The sequence below is a fragment of the Gossypium hirsutum genome, chromosome A09 (genome assembly GCF_007990345.1).
Source record: "Gossypium hirsutum isolate 1008001.06 chromosome A09, Gossypium_hirsutum_v2.1, whole genome shotgun sequence".
Classification (NCBI taxonomy): Eukaryota; Viridiplantae; Streptophyta; class Magnoliopsida; order Malvales; family Malvaceae; genus Gossypium; species Gossypium hirsutum.
Genome location: NC_053432.1, coordinates 54899875 through 54927312, shown reverse-complemented (window position 1 = coordinate 54927312; position 27438 = coordinate 54899875). Strand labels below are relative to the sequence as shown.

The 27438-nt window shown below is 31.5% G+C and overlaps 1 pseudogene; it reads right to left on the bottom strand.

Moving 5' to 3' along the window:
• Positions 1–11786: 11786 nt before the first annotated feature.
• Positions 11787–26845, bottom strand: LOC107889990 (1-aminocyclopropane-1-carboxylate oxidase homolog 1-like; annotated as a pseudogene).
• Positions 26846–27438: the final 593 nt, after the last annotated feature.

The following is a 27438-nucleotide window of genomic DNA, read 5'->3' as shown; positions in this document are numbered from 1 at the left end:
GTCCCAGATAGGTCTTACACTAGCTTGTATATCCTGTGGCCGATGGATGTCTCAGACATGTCTTACACTAGCTCGATGCATGTCCCAGACACATCTTACACTGGCACTCATGATGTGGCCGATGCATGTCCCAGACATGTCTTACACTGGCTCACATACCACCCAATGTCATGGTATGAATATCCAAGTCTATTCCAAATGTTCAATCGGAAATCTTTACTACATTAATTTTTCAACATGCATTCTCATATTCATAATCATAACAATGTATGCAATATTAATTCAATCATACATCATAACAATTTAGTTTCATTATTGACATACAACTTACCTCGGTATACAAAACGTGAGCGACTATTTCGACTTAGCTGTTAGCTTGGCTTTTCCCCGGTCTAGGCCCAGATTTTGTATTTCTTGATCTAAAATAATAATAATTTGAAAATTTAATCATTTTATCGATCTAGGTACTCAACAATTTATAATTGGGCAAAATGACCATTTTGCCCCTATACCCGAAAGTCGATTTTTATCACATTTTCTCATTAATCAAGCCTAGCCAAATAATTTTTATACTAGGAGCAGCCCACAATTCTCATTATTTCACACATTTATTACCTATTTTACAACTTATGCAAAATGGTCCTTAGTTAGGGTTTCCTTGAAAACTACTTCACAAAAGTTGTGTATTTCACAACCATGATTCATTTTCTTCCATAAAATTTTAGAAAACAATATGAACACTCTCATGGTAAAACCCTAGACCTTTAACCATTTTGCAAAATAGTCCCCTCATTTGAAAGCTCATGCTACAAAGGTTCTAAAAGTACAAAAATCATCAAGAAAGACCATCAAAAATTGTGAGAGTTACAAGTTGCTGAAATTTTCAAGCTTTCAAACCTCTATTTTTCTGGTGTTTTTCGGTGGAGAAGAAGATGAAAAAGGGATGATATCATCTTTCTTTTCTTTTATTTTCTTTTTAGCCAAATAGGTCACCAAACTTCACCTAACATTTGACTATTCTAATTTCCTTGTCTCATGGCAGGCCAAGCACCATCCTAGGGTCTATTTTCACTTTAAATAACCCTAATTTATAATCCATGGCCATTTAACACTATTTTCTAGCAAATCACAACTTTTCCCTTTATGCGATTTAGTCCTTTTTCGCAATTAAGCTTACAAACGCTAAAATTACTTCACCAAATTTTCCATGCACCGACATAATCATGCTATAACACCAAAATAATAATTAAATAATTTTTTTCCTTTGGATTTGTGGTCTCGAAACCACAATTTTGACTAAGCCCAAAATTGGATTGTTACAGTTTTATTTGGATTTACTTGGCTAATCTATGTAAATGTCTCTTCATTATACACAATCAATTCATTCATTATTCACTGAGTTAATAAAACTCTCTTTAAATTTTCTTTTTAAGATTTTTTCTTGACTTTTCTTTTACAAGAGTTGATAATATTTTCAGATTGTAGGGAGATCTTTAAGTTTTTTCTTGTCAGGTTTTCTTTATTGGAGGGAAAATTGGAGTCATTTGAAGGGGGTTGTAGACTCAGCTTGTTTCCAAGGCTCCTAAGCACTTCTACACTCCATCTTCATCCATCTATCTTCTTTATTTTCATCTTTATTCTATTTTGTTCATGTTTAATTATTCAAATATTTGATTTATTTAATTGTTTTTTCTATCTTAATTATCTATTTTATTTGTTTCCTTTAATTTTTAAATTCTAAGATCTGACTTGAATTTTTTTGCATTTCAAGTTGTGTCAAAATCCAAGTTTCTTTTCGATCGTCTATAGCCCTAATCTACAACTTGGACAAAAATTATGATCCTGTTTCACACTCATTCTTTATCACAGGGTTAAATATCAAATTCCATTTGTCTTGTTGCCCGGAAATAACATTTCCATGTGCCAAGTTCTACTCGATTGGCCAAAAAGCTTTCTTGAGAATCCCCTTCACTAATAAAAAAGACAATAAAAAAGAAACAAATGAAGAAGAGTGATCTATTTGAAACTAGGATTGGCTAGTAAAAGAATCGTTTTTTTTGTGGGAGTGAGTCTAGTTGATGTAATAGATGAGTGTAGCATATATACAAGTATTTACATATTTAAGGTTTAAGTTGCATATTGCTAATAGAAGAATACACATTGTAATATCATAATTTTATAATAATTATTTTACATTCATAATTTAATTATATAACAATTAATATATTATATGTCCTTAAACGTACATGTATATTATTTTATATAATATAATATGGACTAAATATAATTATGTCACAATAGAAAATAAATTCATATCATAATATTTATTTTAATTATATAAATATTAATTAATTTTTTTGTTTAAAAAAATTAACTAATTGAATTCATCAAATAATAAAAGGGATAATCACAAATCAAGAACTTCAAATGATTCCATCTTATTGTTCAGTTAGGTTTACAAATAGAAAAGAATTTGATTCAATAAAATGATAAGTGCTACAAGTAACATGTTTTAATCTCATTCTTAATACATCTTTGGGTGATTATTCGATGTTAATGGTAAATTCTATGCTCCTAATCCATTAAATTCATGTTTTTATACTTAAGAGAGTATTTGAGAGTGAAAAATGAGCAAAAATCAAAAAATATGAGTAAGGTACAGGAGCCACATGGGCTAGCCCCTTCCACATGGCCTGGCCACACGGCCGGCTGACCCATACAGGTTACCACACGGCCATGTGGTAGGCCATGTCGATTGCGTGAATTTGTACCCTAAATTGCGGGAAATCACATTTTTTTAGGTTATTTGGGCATTCTAAGACGTATATATGACAAAAATAAGAAGATATAAGAGAGTCGTCATAGAATAACTCAAGAAAACAACTTAAAAAACACAATTGAAGCTGATTCTGAAGTAGATTTCTATCAAGATTGAAGACTTCTAATTGATTTCTTAGGAGATTATAATGAGTTTCTTTATTTCTTTCGGATGGACTATTTTTGGGATGTTTTTATTTTCAAGCATGAGCCAATTTTCTAAATACCTAGGGAGATGAACCTTATGATGTATTCTGTCATTTGATTTTTATTTTATGCAATAAATACTTAGATATTGTTCTCAAATATGTGTGCTTAATTATTGGTTTGATATTTCTAGATTATTGATCCATGTGTGATGTGTTTAAATCAAATGAGGAATATACCTTGTTTAAGAATAAATCTAGTGTAATTGAGTGGAGTTGTATGCAATCCTATAAATCGGATGACATAAATCTACCAGATAGAGTCAAATCTAATAGGTGAATCCATAACATGAGTTAATGCAATAATAGGGGTTTTAATTAGAAAGAAATTTCAATTAATCAACATAGAGTCAGTTATTCTTACTCTCAAAAGAGATATTAGCATAATTTAGGGATTTCTATGGATAAAGATACTAAATAAAGAAATTGCATAATTTAGATTGACAGTGACAGATGAAATCTAAGCAGATTCTTTCTTGGGTATTGTTTCGCTTCATGGTTATTATTCGATAATTTCCTGAATTATCCTTTGTCAGGTTCGTTAGTTAATTTTAGTTTTTAATCAAACACTCGAATTATTCAGTTAAATAATAGAAAGATAGTAGTTACTTGTACTTTTTTTCTGCGTGGGAACGATATTTTTACTCACTGTAGCTATACTATTAATTGATAGGTGCACTTGCCTTATTCAATATTTTAGTTGGTTCTGTGGACATCAGAAAAGCTACATGAAATTTAAGAGAATAATATATTAAATGGGATATAATTTTCTGATAAATTTTTTACACATATTTAAATTTATTATTAATTATTCTATTTAAATTTATTATTAATTATTCTATTTAATTTGTTGATATTTATATGTTATTCATTGGTCTATGTAAACTTTAAACAAAATTGAGGATTATTTTTTATAGTTAAAATATAGCTTTAGTTGTTAAAGATTATGTGTCTAAATCTTGCAAGAAGTACTTTATATATTTTGTAATCGACAATGTTGAGTCGAATATCCAGCGGATAATGAGATTTAATTCGAATTCAGATTTGGATATTAAAAGTCAAATAGTTTGTAGATTCAAATTTTTGGTAGATTTGTGGATTTGGATTCAGATAATCTAAAATTTGCAGATATCCAACTCGTTGTCATCCTTAACCAAAATGAACCAACTTGTGAAGTTGAAGTGCCAAAGTGGACTAAAAAAAGTACAGGTACCAAATTGAGCTTAGTTGTCAAGTTCAAAGAAAAAAATATATTATCCCTTTATTAAATTTTCAAATGTTTTCGGTTTTATTTTTCTAAATAATAATAAAATTATGGCATAATAATAAATTTAACCCCTAATGCTTACTTTTTTATTATTTTGGCCTTTAACCTTCAAATTCTTGTTAAATTACTTTTTATCATATGGAAAAGTTGAATGGACTATGAAAATTTTAACGAAACTAATGTGATAGCTTGTGTGGTAGCCCACCAGTAATTCATAAAAATTCAAAAAAAAATAGAAGTTCTTAAAAAAATTCAACAAATTACAAAAAAAATCATATATATAATTTTAAAAATATTCATGATAGCAATGAAGTATAATTGGACTATCAAGTAGGCCGTCACATTAATGTCATAAAATTTTAGTGATCTAGTCAACTTTTCCATCTAAAACTAAACAATATGACTAGATTTTGAAGATTAAAGATCAAATATCAAAGTGATCCAAAAGAAATAATTAGTGTTAAAGAGACAAAAAAGATAAACGTTAAGGGCTACAATTATATTTATGCCTAAAATTATTTTTCAAAAAGGGTTCGAGTAGGGGTGAGCGTTAGATCGAATCGAATCGAATGAAAAATTTCAAGTTGACGAATCATATTTTATCATCCTAATTTGATTTAAAATTTTCTCGAATCGAGTCGAGTGAGATGGAATTTGAATCGAATCAGATATATTTATTTGAGTTAAACTTTAAAAAATAATTTTAAAAAGGTTTGGGAGTTTGAGGTAAAAAATGTAAAATATTATTCGATTTATTCAAATTATTCGAGTTATTCGAATTCGAAAATTCAACTCGATTCGAACTCGAAATTCGAAAAAAAATCTAGTTGACTCAAATAACTTGAATAACTTAATTTGTTTAACTCGAAATTCAAATTTTTTTTTGATTTTTTCAAGTCGAATCGAGTTTTACTCACCTAAGGTTCGAGTATATTTGACTTTAGAACGAAAAGCTTTGCATATATGTGAGGTGGATCAATTTTCAGGTGCTTCAAATTTTAAAAACAAGTTATTATGATAAAATGATTTTCAAGAGTAGGTTTGACCCCAAACTTAAATCCTGTGCTTATGCATGAGATTGTCCATTTTCTAATGTTTTAGTTCTTTTAAAAAGTATTATAATAAAATTATTTTCAAAAGGGTTTAATATGTTTCACCCTCTGACTGAAAACCTTTGTGTACTTCAAAAATATTATCATTTGGGGAGGTAAATATAATTTTATTATGTATTTATTTAAATTTGTTTAATCTATCATGGATTAAACTTTAAATTTTATATTTTAGGAGAATTAGGATCTGCTTACTCCTTTTGTTTTTGCTCCTATTCACGTATGTATGAGATGGCAATTTATCTTTACCGTATAAATGTAACAAATTTTTAAACCGTGTAACTAGACTAAAAAGAAGTCCAAGTAATTGTAACTTTAGAACATAGAATTTGGATCTTAGAGATTGAAAATGAAGTAAAAATATAATTAACAAGTAACATAATATTCTATTAATACATAATTCATTTCACTAATTTATTGAAGTAAAATTTTGAATTCAAATAGTTCCAAAATGATTTGGCACTTGAAAGATGGAAATAAATTTGAAAGTAGTTCGATTAAGTTTACAAGCAACACAATAGTTTGCAAATACATAATATATTTCACTGCCTTGTTGAAGTACTCAAATAGTTCCAAAATGATTTGACACTTGAAAAATAGAAATAAACTTAACAGTAGTTCAATTAAATTTACAAGCAACACAATAGTCTACAAATACATGATTTATTTCTCTGCCTTACTGAAGTAAAGTCTTGGACTCAAATAGTTTCAAAATGATTTGGCACTTGAAAGATGGAAATAAACTTAAAAGTAGTTGGATTAAGTTCGAGCAACTCATAACCTAAGGTATTGGAGAGATTTGCTTTGAATTGCTTTCAAGTAATAGTTTGATATAAAGTCTTTTATAGTAGTCTCCTTATAAAGTGGAGGGTTTTCTTGAGATGTCAATTCATTGATTGGTCCATAAAGCCTTGAGGCATTCTCTGGTGGAAGTTGTGTTCTAAAGAAACTTGCTACTGAAATTCTTGGACCTTTTTTCTTAGCAAGCACTCTATGCACAATACTTACAAATTTGTCATTGGTTATTAATTGTATAAAAATAAGAAGAAAAAAAAACAAATTACAATAGATATTTGAAAAATGTTAAAAAGAAATTTCCTAGATGGAAAACAATCCATATTCAATTAAGAGTAATTAACAAAAAGCATAATAAAGTCACAACCCAAATACAACATACGAAACTGCTAATTCTTGAACAGAAAACCTCACCACCACGCTTTAAACATTTGCGACCGATTAACACCATCCATCGCTAAAGACGATGCCAAAACAATACCTTTCCGATCAGCCAGACTCAATTTCTACAAAAACTGGCTAAAGTGACCAAGGCCTCAGCGCCTTGTTAACACACCACGCAAAAGCCACCACCGAACCAACTTCTTTTCACGGCTCTATGAAATAAGACGCTGAAGGCAACCCCTTCTTTTAACCATGACAATCTTGATTTCTGTTGCTACACGGATTCTTTGAATCATATTGCTTCCCAAAGCTCTGTGTTCAAATGTTTTAATTCCTCCATTTCCTTCGCTGTTAACTCTCTTATCTCACTAATTTCATTCAACTCCTTTAATCTACACTTGCTAACAATAATTCTAAGTTCCAACATATTACTATCCTCCACATTCCACTTCTTCAGTACCCCTTAAACTTTCTCAATTTCACTTCCGTTTCTCCTTTGACACTGACTAGATCCGACCATTCTTTCTCAATCAATCTCATGCAATCTTTCTTATTAAACCAAGCATTTATAAATTTAAAAGTTCGGGGCCCCCAATTTAATGACTCATAAAGCAACAGGATTGGAGTATGATCTGAAATAGGAATCAGTCCAATCTGCTACGCTTACATCCCGGACCAAACCACGCAAATTTTTCCCCATTAGCGACAAATCAATCAAATTACACCTATCAATAAACTCACCCAAAAAACTTTAGAGCCCTACTCTATACACTTGCAAAACCTACATTCGCTTCTGTTTCTAACAACATTAATAACTCCTCCAATTACCCAAGCGCTTCTAAAATGATTATTCAGTTTGGCAATCACATCCCAAAGAATTTTTTATCCGAAAAGCAATTGGGGGCATAAATGATTATTAGCACTACCTCCTTCCCCTCAAGCGTCCATTTGCCTTCGACCACGAAAAATCTCTGCCTATACATAACATTTACCCCCACGAAATTGCTCTTGTTCCAAAATATTAACAAACCCCTGACTTTTCTATAGCAGCAGAAATCTTAAAGTCGAAATTGTCATCCCCCATATATTTCTAACTAATTTTATTTGTACCGACTCTAACTTGGTTTCGTGAAGAAAACACACGACTGCCCTCGTCTCCCTAATAACTCTATTCGCAGCCTCTATTTTGGGAGCCGACCCCTACCCTCTAATATTCCATGACAAAATTCGCATTACTCCTACTACAAAAGAAATACCACAGCATAAGCTCAAAAAGAGAACACTCACCCAAAAAATAAGAGCCCCCAAGCACCCGATCATATGCCATCGATCCTCATTAACTCCTCGATAATAATCCCCTCATCTCCTTGCACGCTAAAGCCCAATTTTTATTTTGTTATTATGCTTTTTGTTGCTTCTTTTTCTGTTCTTGGACGTTGCTCTGTTTTCTTTGACAGTGCAGTCGAATGTAGCTAAAAAAAAATTTAAGAGTAATTATTCTGTACCAGTGAAGTAAAAAATTCCATAAGCTAGTCTAAGTTGAGACTAAGTGTCTTTTTTAATTATTATTTTGTTATACCTTAAAAACAAATTGTATCAATCCAGCTTGTGAAATTTTTTTACTCTACTGGCTATATATAAAATATCTATCCATCAATTAAATATTAAAAGAAAATTATAAAAAAAATTCAATAGAATCAATACATTAAATATTAGAAAATGAAAGAAAATATTAGTTCAATAAAATCAATGCATTAAAATGTTTAAAAAATTAACTCAAAATAACCCATAATCACTTAGTAGGAAGATGGATCTAAATGAGAAATTTGTAAATTAATTTAGAAATTGTAAAATGAAGTTTGAGTAATTCGAAACATGAAGCTAACCAAATTCAAACATTTAATGCTTAGATTTAAAGTAATGCTTGATTCATGGAAACCCTAACCAATTATATATAAAAAAAATTATCACAGCACCAAATTCAAACCCTAGTGCCTATCTTTCAACCATATATTTATAAATTTCAATAAGTAAGTTCAGCTATATAGTGAGCTAACCATCCAATTTAATTACCTAAATTATAAAGAATTGGTTATTTTAAACTTATTATACTATATATTTGTTAATAATGTAAGATTACTAACATTGTAAACTAATATCTTATATAAATTTTGAGAGACTCATGTATTCGTACCATGCTCACGTCATGTAATTATGTCAAAATTGATATTTACATATCTTTTATTAATTAGATTTAATAAAAACATTATCGAACACAACCTGGGAAACATAAAAAAAACATAATATGACACAAAACTAACATGCACACTATATGAACATCTCAAAACCTATATAGTACAACATGAAATAGTTTACACAAACATGATTAAACCTATATTGCTTCTTGAGTGTGAAAGACAGATACAGATGTGTTCGACATGTATATGATCAAACTTTCTAAAGTTTTTTTATGTAGTTAGATATCCCTAAAAATCACATCTTATATATGTATGTCTGACAAACATTTCAGAAAAATGAATATTCAAAGCTTCAAATATAAATAACTAATTTTTTATCCTCTGTGATGCATGGGTTGTAAGTGTGTTTTATAAATTTATTATTTAAATAATTCTATGTTAAATAAAATTATTTGATTAAACAATATTTAAAAGATATAATCAATATTTGAAATATACTTAAGTTTTTGAAATATAATATACTAGTTTTTTATCTCGTGTGTTGTACGGGTTGCTTGTGTGTTTTATAAAATCATTATTTAAATAAAATTATTGATAAAAAAATATTTAAAAGATATAAATAAATTAAAAAATATAAATAAGTGTTCGAAATATAATATGGTAGTTTTTTATCCTATGTGATGTATGGATTGCTCGTATGTTTTATAAAACTGTTATTTAAATAACGATATATTAAATAAAATTATTAAAAAACAATAATTAAAACATATAACCAAATTAAAAAATATACTTAAGTTTTTAAAATATAATATATTTATAAGGTTAAGAATATAATTTATGCTTTAATTATGAGGAAGTAAACTTGAAAGATAAAATTGTTATAATAAAGTTTAAAATAAATTTTATTTTAAAATTTTTAATCTTAGAAATCATATTATATATATCTAATAATTTTTTAATTTTAGAAATAAAATTTTAAATAATATATTTTGGTGGTACAAAATAAAGTGTTGAATAACATAAAAGCATATATTTGACTTATTTAAAAATAAAAAATAATTCACTAATTTTTTTGTAATATGAATAGCGTTTTTAAGTAGAAGTGAAATATTTAAAAATTATTACATAAAATAAATTAAATTATATAAAAGTTTTTAAAAATTTTAAAAATCAATTTTGAGGGAAAAAGAAATTAATTATTATTAAATTTATTTTATATTAAATACAATTAAATGCAATATAATAAATAAGATATATGAACTTAGATTTCGAATATAAAAGAAGTAATCATTTAATATCTATAATTATGAAATAAATATTTGTTTTTTGATAATAGTATTTATCTTTATGAAAAACATTAAAATATTTTTAATATTAGTATAGATATTATTTAACTTTATTTATATTTATGATAAATGTTTTATTATGAAATTTAAGCTATATTTGTTGGTTTTGGATATCTGTGATTCTGTGGTCTTTTTCATGCAGTATCCAAAGGCTTTTTGCAGAAACCCATGTGGTTTTCTAATGGATGTTCGTTTGAATGCGTCCTCTCTGAAATCTCCACTACTTTTTATAATTTTAGGACAATAATTGCTCAATTCAGGCTGACAAAAGGCAATAGATTTGGTTTTTTCCTTATTCTTCTTGTTTTCCTCAGGCTAAGACCTCCTAAGTCACATTCTATGAATGTGATTGGTTGGTAGAGAAATCGTTTGAGAAAAAAGCAGGAGACGAGAAAGCCCCATCCGTCATCACCCAAATACTTATGGATTTTCATAAAAGGATTTTAAATTATATTTTTTATTTATGATCGCAATATTTGTTTAAGGTCTAAAATTAAATTTTATTTTTTATAATAATAAAAATATCATTTTATTATTTAAATAGTTTATTCTTTATAATTTTTAAATGATTAAATTAAATTTTTATCATTTATTAAAAGATCAAAGTGTAATTTTAAGTACGTCCCTGTTTAAGATAAATATTTTTGAATTTTGAAATTTAAATTATATTTTCAAAGAAGCAATAAAAAATTATTTCAATTAAATTATGTAAGAAATTTTTTAACTTCAATCTAAATATTAAAATGAATAAATTAATTAATGGATGCAAAAATGATATTTTTTATAATATTCAGACTTTATTTTTTGACATTATCTCTGATAAAATTATAATGATATTTTTAAAAAGAAATCTAAAGATAAGACAATTAAATAAATTGGATATGAGAAAGAATTGTATGAAACATGAATATTATCTCTTTTCTATAATTACATCAGTAATTTTATCCTGAATCTTAGAATTTTAATTTGGACTTGATTTTTGTTTAAATGAAAATATTGATGTGACATAAAATTATTAGAAAAGAGATACGACATCACTGTTTCATGTAATCTTTTCTCAGGCTATATAAAAAATTTAAAAAATGAAACATTTTGAATATATATTTTTTAAAAAATTTCTACTATATAATCAAATTAACTAAATTTAAATCTAAAAGCAAAATATAATTTAAAATTTTATAGAGATCACATTTTTTTTATTTGAATATTTTATATTTATATCAAATAATTTATTTATAATTTTAAATTATCTTCTATTTTTTTTAAAATAATAGAAGTAAATAAAATTTGTGTGCGTCTTTTTCCATATTTAATCGCGTGTCTTTTTTATAATGTAAATATCTTCTATTTTTTTTTATTTGAATTCAGGTTTGTTTTTAGTTGTACATCATGTTTATTTTAAAATTTATTTTTAAAATGATAAGTTTTTAACGTAAATTTATTTCCAAATGGTCAACTATTGAGATGATTTAATCTGAAATTATAAAAAAATATTAAATAATTAAAATTAAAAATTATTGAGATAATTTATTATATATTTTTTAAAAATATAAATTTAATAAGTGAGATGTCAATAATATAAATATGTTATGCTCGATTTTAGACTTTATAATATAATATGTATATAGCAATAAAATACCTAAATTATGATATTAGGGTTAAAGTTAAGGTGGGCTTGCCTGCATCATATCGTCCAAATTTACAAGCCCCACGGACAGGATTAACATCAAGCCGGTTTGATAGAGGATTTGAAGTCCGCCGATTTCATCTTGTAAAACTACGGTGCAGAAGCCGGTATCGGTGTGACTGCTGCTGCCCAATGTCAAGTCCGGTTCGGGACACGGTGGATAGTAATGGCATTTCACAAGCATTCCTTCACCGCACCCAATATCTTCCAAATAACTCCGATTCAGACCCAAAGCTTCCGACATCAATTCTAACAAAGTCTGCCCTAATTTCATCATTTTGCTTGAATATTCTATCATTATATCTCTGCAGATTAAGTTAGCTTCAGATATGATTTTTGCAAAAATATTATCGGATCAAAATATGTTTCATATAAGTAGCTATTTACGTTTTAATTTCCTTTATTTCATACGTGACTGATCTATATTCCTAGCAACATTTGCTCCAATTAAAATTAATTAATTCATTCCGGACATTGATGATAGAGATTATATTTACTACTTACCTGCAAACCGCAGGGCAGTTCTTGAGGAAGAGGGAGGCGAGGTGCCATAACACAACACAAAGTATCCCTCCAACTGGTTGCTTCCGCCTTGTAAAGATCGATGTTACTGTCATAATACACTTTCTTGGAGTAATCTCGAGAATAAATCTCCTTCTTAGCTTCGTCATCCTGTTCATAAAACCTGACAACCCCATTTATCATTTCATCCGTAGTCGCCAACGGAATCCCATGGTTGATAACTTGAAAGAAACCCGATTTCTCGCAAGCTTCTCCAACGTTCTTCACTATTTCGCGACGTAAATTTGGATCATCATCGACAACGGTCAAGTCTATGATTGGGATTCCGTCATTGTTGGTGGGGTTTCCAGGTTTCTGGTTATGGACGTTGTTTCTCTCAAGCTTGTACTGTTCGTCGATGAAAATCGTTGGAATCTTTGACAAGCCAGAATCTACCAGCCCTTTCACTCCTGTCCTGATTTTGTTTCATCGAAAGCTTTCAATTCCTGTTGTCGATTCACAATGGATTCTTAAGCTCGTTCTAAGCTTATTTCTGCCATGTTCAAGAATTTTGGCTTTTGAGAATCTTTGACACCCTGACTATCTATATATAGTTGTGGTGTTTAAAAATTAATATATTAAAAACAATTTAAATTTAAGGGAATAACTTTACATTTATTATAACACTCCTCACCCATATTCAACGTCAGAATAGGGTTATTAAGTATTGCTGAACTTATAAAACATTTAAACATTTAATTCACACAAAATTTCACATTTCATACAAACATTATTCAAACTCAAGCATAATGTCCTTAAAACGAGCCTATGAAGCCCTAAACATGCTTTGGGAGTGGTTCGGGACTAAACTGATAGCTCAAGAAATTTTTACGAAACTTAGAATTTTTTCTCAAAACAGGAGACACACGCCCGTGTGGCCCGACTATGTCTCTCACACGGCCACAGACACGCCCGTGTCACAGGCCGTATGGACATTCGAAATGGGAGCAGATGGCCGTGTCCCAACCCATATAACTCTTTGACTTGGGTCACACGGCCAACACATACGGCCGTATGGCTAACCCATGTGCCCTAAAAATGGCCATACACGTCTGTGTACCAAGCCGTGTGCTAGGCCGTGAAAACCTATAGGGTATACTGACATATGCCACACGGCCAAGTCACATGCTCATGTGTGAGGCTGTGTAGAGCGTACTGACTTGATTTCAATTTCAACACCAGGGGACACACAGCCGTATAACATAACCGTGTGTCACACATGGCTAAGACACACGCCCATGTCTCTCCCTGTGTGGATAAAAACAGGCTATTTATCAAGCCAATTTGCCACCCAAATTTGAATGTACCTACAACACATCATTTTGCACCATCATATAGCATAATTAGACATTTAAACCAGCGAAATCAAGCCTAATTTATGCATATTCTATACCACATTTCTCAATACACACAAGTGTAAAAATAGACCAATTCATTTATACCCAAAATCTCATAAACTTAGATCATCAATATAGCTACATAAAACACACATTCTTTACCTTGATTCACAAACAAATAACATCACCAATATCAACATTCAACTTCCATAATACCAACTATTAATAAGCATCATCAAAACCAACCTCAACTTTCATATCATAAACTATATGCGCATACATATATACACAAGCAAATTAACTCAAAATAAGCCAACTCTCATGGCTATTATATACAAACCAAGACTTATACATTTACAAGCCAATTCAAATGGCCAAAATCATTACCAAAACATAACCAACATGATTAAAGTCTCTATGTAACACCCCTATCCCATATCCGTCGTCGGAATAGGTAAGGGGCATTACCAGACAGACAGAACATTTCAGACCAATTCAGAATTACAGATATTATTTAACATCATTTCATAAGCAATCATCTCTTAAGATGATCTACGAAACCTAAAACATACGTTTAAGAACGGTTAGAGCTAAATCGAACACATTCATAAAATTCAGAACATAGAAAATTTTTCAATTCTGTTGAGGTCACACGCCCGTGCGTCCAGGCCGTGTGCTTCACACGGGCATCAAACACACCTATGTGAACCAGCTGTGCCAAAACAGAGCATGCATATTGACTTTCACCCATGGCCAACAAACACACCCGTGTGTTGCAGCCGTGTGATACTTAGCTAGCTACTGACTTTAGCCCACGGCCACATGATACGCCTCTGTCCCCTGATCGTGTGGCACCATACAGGCTTGATTTAAGCCAAATTGCAACCCCTTTTAAAGGTCATCCCTACAAGCCATAATAAACAATATTTGTACATAAAATTTTCAACCAATTTCATACTCATAACATGCTTCATTATAACAAAAACATATTAACTCATAAAACACTACAACCATACACCATTTGGCACCATCAACCAAATACCAAAACTATATACAACATTTCATTTCTTAGCCAACTCTCATGGCATAAAATATACACATCAAAACTTATATACATAGACCTTCTAGCCTATACATGCCATACTTTAAAATATTTACACTTTCAAATGTACCAAAATGAGATCGATAGTATGGTGACGATCCTCGACTATCCCCGAGCCTTCAGTAGCTACGATAACTATAAAACAGACAGTAAACACACAAAGTAAGCTACAAAGAGCTTAGTAAGCCAAATAAAATTGGTCTAACTACTAAAGCATATAAGTACAATTCAACCATATAGATTCATAACCATTTCATAGAATAATTCATAAACTTAACCATGCTCCTTTGTTTGAATATATGTCATGCTTCATTTCCATACATATTTCACAGAGACAAAATTTTTCATATTCAGAAATTTAGAACGATACAAACGTACCTGCACAGGTTATACATTTCATATACTCAATCTCAGATTTTGTACGCTATCATTAGATGGGTCAGAAACGATACAGATGCTCATAAACAAGTACAATGCCAATGTCCCAGCCATGGTCTTATACGTAAATCTCATCGAGGCCTATGTCCCAGACATGGTCTTACATGAAATCAGATACGATGCCGATGTCCCAGACATGGTCTTATACGTAAATCTCAATCGAGGCATGTGACCCAGACATGGTCTTACACGATGTCTCAGACAGATGTCAATTTTTCTTAGAAACATACAGAGCTTTTCAGATATTAACATATTATCATACTTTACTTCAAAGATATTCATCAAGCACTCAAGACCATCCAATACAGATTACATTTTATATGTGCATAATTTATTTCAATTAACATGTAATTGTAATTTGAATTACCTCAGACGGATTTCAGATAAAACCAGTCGTCTATTCAACTATGTTGGACTTCCCCCGAACTAAGTCTGGTTTTCTTTGTTCTTGATCTAATACAATACAAATTCAACCATTCAATCATTCATTTCATTCAATATAACCCATGAACACATATTTAGGAAACTTTGCATTTTAGCCCTTACATTTTCACACTTTGACAATTTAGTCCATTCTTCACAAAATCACTAATATACAAAATTTCTTTACAAAAAGGGCTAGCCAAATTTTCATGGCTTCTATATAATCCCATACAACATGTTTATTTCACATTTTTGTCCCCCAAAACATTTTTTCACAATTTAGCCCGAATAGCTTAATTTCATCAAAAATCTAAAGATAAAACATGACAATCTCAACTATATCTTTCATAATCTATATAAAAACATTTCAAAGCTCATATAATCATAAATGGAACATTTCATAATCTTCAACAAAATCAGAAATTCAAACATAGGTTTTGAAGAACACGAAGCAACGATCACAAAAACATAAAAATTATCAAAAACTGAGTTAAAACCGTACCTTAATCAAGAAATCAAAGTGCCAAAACCTAAAATAGCTTCGTCCTTTTTCTTTTTCTTTGATTTTCGGCTATATGCATTATAATATGGCCAATTTTATGTTCTCATTTTATTATAATATACATTAATATGCATTTTCCAATTTTGCCCTTTAATTAACAAATAAAAATTCCATCCACTAGTGTCCATACTTATCCATGCATTAGTACAATGGTCCAATTGACATGCAAGGACCTTTATTTTAAAAGCCAAGCCAAATAGATGCTTTAGCATCTAGCTCTAAACTTTTACACTTTACGCGATTTAATCCTTCTTCATAATAAAGCACAGAAACAGACAAATTAAATCACAGAAATTTCACAGATGTAAATTCACATATCAAAAACACAGAAAATAATATTAAAATATTTTTTAGACTCGAATTTGTGGTCCCGAAACCACTATTCCGACTAGGATAAACCGGACTGTTACAATTCCCCCCCTTAGGGATTTTTGTCCCCGAAAATCTTACCGTTAAATAGATTCGGATATTGTTGTCTCATTGAATCTTCAAGCTCCCACGTAGCCTCTCAACATCGTGACAATGCCGTATCACTTTAACTAGAAGAATTTTCTTGTTTCACAATTCTTTAACCTTGCGAGCTAAAATATGGATCAGTTTTTTTTGTAAGTCATATCAGAATGAATCTCAATTTCAGAAGGGGATATCACATAGGACGGATTAGATCTGTACCCTCAAAGCATCGATATGTGAAATACATTCTGTATCTTTTCCAACTCAGATGGTAGCCTCAATCTATAAGCAACCAGCCCAACTCGCTCAATGATTTCATATGGTCCGATGAATCTCGGACTCAATTTGCCTTTTCTACCAAATCGGAACAGTTTCTTCCACGGAGATACTTTCAGAAACACTTTATCACCGATCTCAAATTCAATATCTTTTCTTTTTAAATCCGCATAAGATTTCTGACGATCAGAGGCAGTTTTCAAACTATTTCAGATTACTTTCACTTTCTGTTATGTTTCTTTTATCAAATCAATACCATAAATCTTATTCTCACTGAGCTCAGACCAGTATAACGGAGTTCTACACTTTCTACCGTATAAGGCTTCGTACGGTGCCATTTTGATGCTCGATTGAAAGCTATTGTTATAAGCAAATTCAATCAGAGGTAGATACTGTTCCTATGTACCTTCAAACTCAAGAATGCAACATCTCAACATATCCTCGAGTATCTGAATAATCCATTCTAATTGACCATCTGTTTGCAGGTGAAAAGCGGTGCTAAAATGCAATTTAGTACCCAGAGCATCTTGCAATTTCTTCTAGAATCGCGATGTAAATCTCGGGTCTCTATCAGACACTATTGACAATGGCGCACCATGCAATCTCACAATATCAGAAATATACAACTCAGTTAGCTTATCAAGCAAATAATCAAACTGAATTGGAATAAAGTGAGCTAATTTTGTCAAACAATCAACTACAACCCAAATTGTATCTTTCTTTTTCGGAGACAAAGGCAAACCCCAAACAAAATCCATGGTCACTCGATCCTATTTCCACTTCGGAATCATAATCGGTTGTAATAACCCAGATGGCACCTGATGTTCAGCTTTAACTTGCTGACAGATTAAACATCTCAAAACAAAGTTAGAAATATCTCTTTTCATTCTTGGCCACCAATATAGTTATTTCAAATCGTTATACATTTTTGCACTTCCCGGATGTACAGAAAATCTACTACTGTGACTTCACTCAAAATCGTTTGAATCAAATCCAGATTTCTTGGAACACAAAGTCTATTTCTGAACCTCAAACAATCATCATCATCTATTCGAAATTCAGAATCAGAATCAGAATTACACTGAGTTAATTTAGCTATAATCTCATTATCAACCTTCTGAGCTTCGATAATCTGTTGTAAAAACAAATGTCTCACTTTTAATTCAGCTAAAACTAAACCATCATCAGACAGAACTAAATGAGCATTCATTGCAAATAACGATTTTTGACTCAAAGCATCAGCAACCACATTTGCTTTTCCCGGGTGATAATCAATCACAAGTTCGTAGTCTTTTAGCAGTTTTAACCATCTTCTCTGTCGCAAATTCAAATCTTTTTTGCGTCATTAAATACTTTAGACTTTTATGATCAGGAAACATGTGACATTTCTCACCAAACAGATAGTGACACCAGATCTTCAAAGCAAATACAATGGCAGCTCACTTAAGGTCGTGTGTTGGATAGTTCTTCTCATGCGGCTTTAATTGTCTCGAAGCATAAGCAATAACTTTTCCTTCTTGCATTAAAATACAACTGAGTCCATTCAACGAAGCATCGCTGTAAACAACGAATTCTTTACCTAACTCAGGTTGTACAGTACTAGAGCTTCAGTTAACAGAGATTTTAACTGATCAAAACTTTTCTGACATTGCTCAGACCATTCAAATTTCACATCTTTCTGAAGTAATTTTGTCAACGGAGTTGCTATCATAGAAAAATATTTTACAAATCGTCTGTAGTAACCGCAAAGTCCCAGAAAACTGCGGACTTCAAATACATTCCTCGGAGGCTTCCAATCCAGAATAGCTGAAATCTTGCTTGGATAAACTCGGATACTAGTAGCTGATACAATATGACCTAGAAAACCAACTTCTCGCAACCAGAATTCACATTTACTAAACTTTACATACAACTGTTTATCTCGCAGAGTCTGTAGCATTATTTTCAGATGTTCAACATGCTCAGATTCATCACGTGAATAAATCAAAATATCATTAATGAATACAACAACAAATTGATTAAGATACGGTCTGAAAATTCTATTCATTAAATTCATAAATACAGCAGGTGCATTCGTTAAACCAAAAGGCATAACTAAAAATTTATAATGCTGGTACCTCATTCTGAAAGTATTTTTCGGAATATCAGAATCCTTTACTCGCAACTGGTAGTAACCCAATCTCAGATCTACCTTAAAAAAAACACAGTAGCACCTTTCAACTGATTGAATAAATCATTAATTCTAGGCAGAGGGTATTTGTTCTTTACAGTCACTTTATTAAGCTGTCGGTAATCAATACACATTCTCATTGTGCCATTTTTCTTTTTCACAAACAAAACAGGAGCACCCCATGGTGAAAAACTCAGTCTAGCAAACCCTCGATTAGTCAATTCTTGCAACTGAGATGTTAATTCCTTTAACTCGGTCGGAGCCATTCTATACGGAGTTATTGAAATCAGAGTAGTACTAGGTACTAATTCAATGCCAAACTCGACTTCTCGAATAGGAGGCAAACCAAGTAGTTCTTCAGGAAACACATCAGAGAAGTCACAAACAACAGGCACTGATTCAACTTTCTTATCATTCACTTTCGAATCTAACACATAAGCTAAGTAAGCTTCACAACCTTTCTTCATATAATTCTGTATTTTCATTGCAGATACCACAACTGGTAGTCCATTTGGATCACTAGACTCAATTCAAATTATTTTATCATTCTTACACCTTAAATCAATGACTTTTCGTTTGTAAATCACAATAGCATAATGCAAAGTTAACCAATCTATTCCCAGAATTATGTCAAATTCATCGAAAGGTAAAAGCATCAGATTAATAGGAAAAAAGATATCTCGTATCATTAACAGGCAATTCTTGCAGACTTTATCAACCAATACACTTTTTCCTAAGGGGTTCGATACTCTAATTGCGAATTCAGTAGACTCTACAGGCAAAGTCTTACTGTGCACTAAATTCATACAAATATAAGAATGCGTTGATCTAGGATCTATCAATGCAATCACAAAAGTATCATAGAGAGTAAAAGTACCAGTAATCACGTCTAGAGACGAGGCTTCCTTACGAGCTCAGATAGCATAGGCTCTGACAAGTGCTTTGGCCTCAGATCTAACAATAGTATCTTCAGTAGCTCTTTGACCACTACTTGCATTTCTTGCATTTCTAGAAGGTCTACCTCTAGCTGAGGTGTTGCTCGGTCTCAGATTGTGTACATTCTCTTGCTCAGCAGGTTCAGAACAATCTTTTACAAAATGGTCCAGAGATCCACATCAGAAATAGGCTTGGTCATTCAATCTACAATTTCCCGGTTGTCTTTTACCACAGTGTTTACATTCAGGTCTCTCAGATGGGACATTCCCGACACTTACAATGGAAGTAGCAGGGACTCTGAAGTTTGAATACAATCTAGCTTGATCTCGGTTTGAATGTCCCATATTAGCATTTAGATGGCTTTGATCATCTCGAAATTTCTTTGACATAGATTGACATGAACTACTCGAAGATCTCTTTCTAGCATCTCTAGTTTCAGAATCAGTTTTTCTTTTCTCTTAACTTAATTCTTCAGCTTTACATGCTCACTCAATGAGCACTACCATTTCTTTAATTTCCAAAACCCCAACTAACAGACGGATATCTTCGTTTAGTCCATCTTCAAACCTTTTGCACATTATTGCTTCATTCAATACACATTCCTAAACATATTGGCTCAATCTCACAAATTCACGTTCATATTCAGTAACAGACATACGGCCATGTTTAAGCTCGAGAAAATCTTTACGTTTCTGATCAATGAATCTCTGACTGATATATTTCTTCCGAAATTTAGATTGAAAGAAATCCCAAGTAACCCGTTCACTCGGGACTACAGATATTAAAGTTTTCCACCAATGATACGTCGTATCTCTCAGAAGTGAAACGACACATTTAACACATTCCTCAGGACTCAGAGACATTTCATCAAACACTCGTATTGTATTTTTCAACTAGAATTTGGCTCTTTCAGCATCATCATTTGTTGTAGCTCGAAACTCTTCAGCCCCATACTTTCTAATCTTATCAATCGTTGGTCTACTCAACTGTACCAGATTCACTCGTGGCATATCAAGCATTTGAGAAGGATTAATTGGGGTGGAGGTTGTTGTACAGTCGGATTGGTTCAAATGTATTGGGTGAACCATTCATTCATCATCTGATAGAAGGCTTGCTTAGCCTCACCATCACGGCTACTTGTAGTCGGTCTAGAATCAGCTTGCACCGTCCCTTGCACGGGAGCAGGCACATTGCTTTCAACATCGTCAGCTACAGCTCTATCGGGATCCATTTTCTATATAAAAGCACATTTCAATGTCAAGAGTCATCACACTATCACAGATTCAGATATATGGCATGTATAGCTAGACTCACATACACTATAGTAGTCCTAGAACCGACTAAACCATAGCTTTGATACCAATAAAATGTAACACCCCTATCCCATATCCGTTGCTGGAATAGATAAGGGGCATTACCAGACAGACAGAACATTTCAGATCAATTCAAAATTACAGATATTAGTTAACATCATTTCATAAGCAATCATCTCTTAAGATGATCTACAAAACCTAAAACATATGTTTAAAAACGGTTAAAGCTAAAGTGAACACATTCATAAAATTCAGAACATAGAAAATTTTTCAATTCTGTTGAGGTCACACGCCTGTGCGTCAAGGCCGTGTACCTCACACGGGCATCAGACACACCCATGTGAACTAGTCGTGCCAAAACAGAGCATGCATATTGACTTTCACCCATGGCCAACAAACACACCCGTGTTCTGCAGCCGTGTGATACTTAGCTAGCTACTGACTTTAGCCCACGGCCACATGACACGCCCTTGTCCCCTGACCATGTGGCACCATGCAGGTTTGATTTAAGCCAAATTGCCACCCCTTTTAAAGGTCATCCCTAGAAGCCATAATAAACAACATTTGTACCTAAAATTTTCAACCAATTCCATACTCATAACATGCTTCATTATAATAAAAACATATTAAATCATAAAAAACTACAACTATACACCATTTGGCACCATCAACCAAATACCAAAACTATATACAACATTTCATTTGTTAGCCAACTCTCATGGCATAATATATACACAACAAAACTTATATACATAGACCTTCTAGCCTATACATGCCATACTTTAAAATATTTACACTTTCAAAAGTACCAAAATGAGATTGATAGTGTGGTGACGATCCTCGACTATCCCCGAGCCTTCAGTAGCTACGATAACTGTAAAATAGATAGTAAACACATAGAGTAAGCTACAAAGAGCTTAGTAAGCCTAATACAATTTGGTCTAACTACTAAAGCATATAAGTACAATTCAACCATATAGATTCATAACCATTTCATAGAATAATTCATAAACTTAACGATGCTCCTTTGTTTGCATATATGTCATGCTTCATTTCCATACATATTTCACAGAGACAAAATTTTTCATATTAAAAAATTTAGTACGATACAAACGTATCTGCATAGGTTATACATTTCATATACTCAATCTCAAATTTTGTACACTATCATTAGACGGGTCAGAAACAATACAGATGCTCATAAACAAGTACAATGCTGACGTCCCGGATGTGGTCTTAAATGTAATTCAATATCGATGCCTCTGTCCCAAACAGGGTCTTACACGAAATCAGATACGATACCGATCTCCCAGACATGGTCTTATACGTAAATCCCAATTGAGGCCATTGTCCTAGACACGGTCTTACACGAAATCAGATACAATGCTGATGTTCCAGACATGGTCTTATAAGTAAATCTCAATCGAGGCCTGTGTCCCAGACATAGTCTTACACAATGTCTTAGACAGATGTCAACTTTTCTTAGAAACATACAGAGCTTTTCAGATATTAACATATTATCATACTTTACTCCAAAGATATTCATCAGGCACTCAAGACCATGCAATACAGATTACAGTTTATATGTGCATAATTTATTTCAATTAACACGTAATTGTAATTTGATTTACCCCAGACGGATTTCGGATAAAACGAGTCATCTATTCAACTATTTTGGACTTCCCCCGATCTAAGTTTGTTTTCTTTGTTTTTGATCTAATATAATACAAATTCAACCATTCAATCATTCATTTCATTCAATATAATCCATGAACACATATTTAGGGCACTTTGCATTTTAGCCCTTACATTTTCACACTTTGACAATTTAGTCCATTCTTAAAAAAATCACCAATATACAAAATTTCTTTGCAACAAGCGCTAGCTGAATTTTCATGGCTTCTATATAATCCCATACAACATGTTTATTTCACATTTTTGTCCCCCAAAATATTATTTTCACAATTTAGCCCAAATAGCTCAATTTCATAAAAAATCCAAAGATAAAACATGACAATCTCAACTATATCTTTCATAATCCATATAAAAACATTTCAAAGCTCATATAATCATCAATGGCACATTTCATAATCTTCAACAAAATCAGAAATTCAAACATGGGTTTTGAAGAACACGAAGCAACGATCACAGAAACGTAGAAATTATCAAAAACCGAGTGAAAATCGTACCTTAATCAAGAAATCAAAGTGCCGAAACCTAAAATAACTTCCTCCTTTTTCTTTTCCTTTGATTTTCGACTATATGCATGATAATATGGCCAATTTCATGTTTTCATTTCATTATAATATACATTAATATGCATTTTCCAATTTTGCCTTTTAATTAACAAATAAAAATTCCATCCACTAGTGTCCATACTTGTCCATGCATTAGTAAAATGGCCCAATTGACATGCAAGGGCCTTTATTTTAAAAGCCAAGCCAAATAGATGATTTAGAATCTAGCACTCAACTTTTACACTTTACGCGATTTAATCATTTTTCATAATTAAGCACAGAAACAAACAAATTAAATCACATAAATTTCATAGATGTAAATTCACATATCACAGACACAGAAAATAATATTAAAATATTTTTCAGACTCGAATTTGTGGTCCTGAAACCACTATTCTGACTAGGGTCAAAATCGGACTGTTGCACCCTATACATGCCATATACTCAAAACATAAGTTTAAAAGTACCAAATTGATTGTAGGATAGTGTGACAAAATCTCCGATGATCCCCAAATCCAAGCTAGCTTTAAACTCACTATAAAACATAGAACAATAAACTAAGTAAACTTTATAGCTTAGTAAGCTCGTATGAAATAAACTCAATATAACCATAAACACATACCTCAACATTTGAATGTAAATACATGAATTCACATAAATTACCAAACCTTTCAATTACTAATTCACAAAACAGCATATTTTCTTCACACTTTCTCGATTCAAAGCTAATAAGGTTTATACACATACCTGTACTATCTCGTACCAATCTCATTCTCAAACTCATCATTCATTTACCCGTTGAATCATTCGGAATAAAAGTCGAACATTCAGAAGTCTTGCACAATAAGTACATATACCATGACCCAAAGCCAAATCAGCCGATATTCATGGTCTGAAGCCAAACCGATATAACTCGCACCTGATGTAACACCTCCTAACCCTAAACCGTCGCCAGAATAGGGTTAATGAGCATTTCCAGACAAATCGAACAACTTACGAATAATTCATAATTAATTAAAAACTTATTATAATTTAATCATAAAGTCCTTTTAATGGATCTTCGAGGCCCAAAAATACGTAAGAGGGGTGAACTGGGACTTGTTCGGGTGCTCTGGAAATTATTATTTTTTATTTTTGTGTGTGAACTCAATATAACCCCTTTATAAATATCTAACCTTCCCTTCAAGTTTCAAATCGAGACCAATCCAAGACAAATATTTCAACCAATGCAATTTCATATTTAATCGTATTTAAATCATACCTATAACATTAATTTGATAATTTACTCTAGGAACATTCATATTACCATTAAAAAATTAACTTATAATTTCTTTCATTCCATTCTAAATTTAGCACCAATTATACCATGTATATCATATAAATTTGCATACCATTTCATTAAATCTAAATTCAAACATTATATACCGTTCTCTACAACCCAAGTTACTTGACCTATGGACATGACCTATACTACACATAAGTACATGCCACTTTCACCAAAAGAAAGATTACATCACCAATTTTGTGCTGAAGTCGGGAATGCTTTGGTTGCTGAACTGAGACCTTGACTTCTACTGACCTGCGAACGAAAACAACTGTATGCTGAGTATGCCTATACTCAATGGTATTACCATAATTCAAACTATATAATTTTAATAAATTTTATCATCAACTTGTAATATAGTAAATCATAAGAACAAATTCTACATTCAACATAATATCTTATTTATAACAATTATCAACAATTATCATATATCAATACTTTGCACTTTAATCAATTCATGAACTTTAGGTTCATGCTTTCAAATCTCATATCTCAAATTCAATTCACATATCAATTCATAATTTCTCTTTCTCATACTTTCAATTATTCAATCGATCAAATTCATTCGGTTTTCTCATTTCATTTATTCAATTGGTTTCAATATCAATAATTCGATATTTTAGCAAATTCATGAACCTTAAGTTCACTACAGCAAAACAGGTTTTTACTGGCCTTTTTTTGGGCCTATATAAGCGCTGCTAAAAAGCGCCGCAAAAAACGTCGCTAAAGACAACGCCGCTAATATTTTGCGGCATTTATGTACAAAAATGCCTCTATAGTACATGACTTTTAGCGGCGTTTTTACAACAAACGCCGCTAAAGAACATGACCTAAAAGCGCCATTAAAGAACATGACCTTTAGCGGCGCTTTTCCCACAAACGCCGCTAAAGAACATGACTTTTAGCGGTACTTTTCCCACAAACGCCGCTAAAGAACAGGACCTTTAGCGGCGCTTTTCCCACAAACGCTGCTAAAGAGCATGACCTTTAGCGGTGCTTTTCCCACAAATGCTGTTATAGAACATACCTTTAGCGGCGCTTTTTCCACAAACGTCGCTAAAGAACATGACCTTTAAAAAAATATTTTAATCAAATAATATTTATTTCTATGATAAATATTATATTATGTTTTATTTTTGAAATTTGAACTTTAAACTATATACTTTTAAGGATAAAAAAGTATTAATTAAATTAAAATTTTCTATTAAAATTTTAACTTTAAAACTAAATATAAAAATTAATGAATTTAAATTTAGAACTTAAAATAAGAAATTAATAACACAATTAAAATCCAAAAGTTAGTACTCAAGTTATTTTAAATATTAAAATAAAAATTTAGAATCAAAACTAAAATAAATAATAAAAATTAGATTAAATATAAAAATATCAATATAATAAGATATTATAATAGAAGTTACTTAAATGAAATAAGGACTTAAATCATAACCATGTAAAATATAAGATTTAAATATCCATTCCCATGTGAAATATCAACATTGATTATTTAAATTGATTAAGCTGCTAATGAATATTCTCTTTTCTAAGTCAAAATTGCAATTCGTGTTTTTCTTCTTTCAACTCAAATAAAAATAAAACGATAAAAACAAAACAATTAAATAAAAAAATAGAATAATTAGTTGACACGAGATTATTATTAAGTATATGCAAATATGCAAGTAGACGATTACAAAACTGGGTGTAGTTTTTGATAAACTAGTTAGTTGATCCTGCAGTTCTATCTATAATCTGCTTAACTAACATACAAACATAAGGCACTCTAATACTTTTTTGCACATAAAATATCTGAAACTCACACCTGAATTCGGATTCAGAGCACATTCGGTGTCAACTGCTTGTTGATCAATATCATTCTTATTCGCTGTTGCAATGCCTTCCACAAGCATTTGTAGAGGTAAGAGCTAGTCATTATGTGCCTTCTGCAAATTGTTCTTGGACCGCAATCTAATGTAGTTGGTTTTTCCTGTTCCATTTGCCACCAGTCAAAATATAAAAGGGCTATATTATGGTAACTCTAACAGCTTACACGGTAAATATCAAACCATAAAATGGACAAATCTTAAATCTTTTGACAAACTAGGATTTGAGTTTTGGGACCGAGAGCTATAAGAATAGCATTTATTGCAACAACAACCATATTTCATTGTTTAAATCATATAGCATTGCTAGTAGTTTGCTGATAAGATGAAGAAAGCTACAATTAGTGAATGTGTAGTAATTATTTAAAAATCAAACTGCACAGCCACAACTCAAATGCTACGTAAAGAGGCTAAACTTGGTAATGGAGATGCTATCTTAATACGAAGATAAGAAATGCACTACAAGCAAGAAGAGAAGCCTTAAGTTCTCAACTTCAATAAACCAGTAACTTATGCTTTACCTGCTGCTTTTGTCATCAAAACAAATCTGTACAGTTAAGGGCAGATAGACCCTACAGAACATCATAAGAAACTGTTAAACACAAAAAATGCTAAGAGAC